We start from the raw sequence: 326 nt of genomic DNA, 5'->3' as shown, positions 1-326 counted from the left end.
TCAGAGGCCATATTTCTTTAAAAGTTTGGACCCCGGCCATCTCTAGAAAATAGTTAATAATCTTTTCCCTCTGAAGTTTGTCTTGGCTGTTCTTTTGCACAAAAACTGTACCATCTGCAGAAATGTTCCGCAACTTATTTGTCCATCACATGTATAACGGAACTGTAGACAAAGTGTGGGACGGAAAATGAATATAGGTCATAGTGTCCAGGCAATTTGGATTTTTTTCATGAGTGCTATTATGCACTTGACTTATTGGTGGTTCTACTTATATTGGTATTTTTCATCATCCCTCATTGTGAAATATGCAGTACTACTGATGGACA

At 37.4% G+C, this 326-nt stretch overlaps 1 protein-coding gene across 2 annotated transcripts in view; it reads right to left on the bottom strand.

Annotated features, from left to right (window-relative positions):
* Positions 1-326, bottom strand: part of LOC119593117 (regulator of G-protein signaling 10-like) — a 10150-nt gene that overhangs the window by 1259 nt on the left and 8565 nt on the right. The gene's annotated exons all lie outside the window — the stretch shown is intronic.

Source organism: Penaeus monodon, chromosome 31, assembly GCF_015228065.2.
Source record: "Penaeus monodon isolate SGIC_2016 chromosome 31, NSTDA_Pmon_1, whole genome shotgun sequence".
Taxonomy (NCBI): Eukaryota; Metazoa; Arthropoda; class Malacostraca; order Decapoda; family Penaeidae; genus Penaeus; species Penaeus monodon.
This window is presented reverse-complemented; position numbering and strand designations above follow the sequence as displayed.